Genomic DNA, 1148 nt, shown 5'->3' with positions numbered 1-1148 from the left:
ACCACCACCACAGTCATTCAGCCCTGCCACTGTCAGCACTTCCACCTCTGTGCTGCTGCTGTAGTCTGGTGTCAGTGTCAGGTACACACTCACAAACACACACTTTCACCAAAGCCACCCCAACAACTGGCCTGCCTCATGTGTGTCAAGAACACCAGGTGGGGTGGAGAGGACGGGGGGTTTACTCTTTGACGTTATGTTGGTCTGTGTGCCTTACATTTTTACTGCTATTTAAGAGAAAAAACTGAAAAAGAAGAGAGAATCTACTATTTAAGATATTTATTTTGGAGGGTTGACTATGTTAACGCTCTGAGAGTAGAGACTTAGTGGCGGTACTGTATTAATAATATTATTATGTACTCATCTCAAGGCATATATAAGTTATTGATTAGTTTTAGTAATAATATTATTATCATAATTATTATTAACATACTCAACCAAAAATGTTGATGTAGGACTTATTTAAGATACTGTTATGTGCACTGTACTTTTATTTTTTATCTTTTTGATTCTTTAGAACATGACATTAAATATTAGCTTAATGCCTTTTGTATGGAAGAACTTTATTTAAATGCAGGCCTGTTTGCATGCAGATTGTACTCTGCCTCTTCTGTGTTTAGACGAAAGGTAAAAAAATAATAATAATTTTGACAAAAAAAAAAAAAAACAAGCAAAAATGCTGCTTTCTCCACTAGAATGTATAGTCGTCGTCAAGGTTTCAGTAGCTGTGCTTCTTTTGCTTAATATTCATCAGATGGGCTATTTTACACTGTTGGGAATTTTTATACTTGAACTATTTCTTACAAGGGAAATATGAAAAATAAATGACAAAAAAACTTTTTAAGCAAGCTTTTCATTGTCACTGGATGAAGGCATGTAAAGTGTTACTATTTAAATGCAAAGGTCCTGTTGGTATTAAAACCTTTACTTCAGAATTTCAACTCCATTTACTCAAAATTGGAATAAAATGTTCTATATTTAAAAAGCTTGGTGACATTTATTTTGATGAAATCAACAGTGTGAGGCTACTTCTCATGTGATAATCATTTTTACACACATCCTCGTGCTGATCTCTTCCTGGACACATTCATTTGCTCTTCACACTGTATATGCACTTAAGGATATAATTTATACATTTCTTTTGTGCC

This window comes from Seriola lalandi, unplaced genomic scaffold (assembly GCF_002814215.2).
Source record: "Seriola lalandi dorsalis isolate HSWRI2012SDOR001 ecotype SW California unplaced genomic scaffold, Sedor1 jcf7180002054476, whole genome shotgun sequence".
In the NCBI taxonomy this organism is placed as follows: Eukaryota; Metazoa; Chordata; class Actinopteri; order Carangiformes; family Carangidae; genus Seriola; species Seriola lalandi.
Note: the sequence above shows the minus strand (reverse complement) of the source record.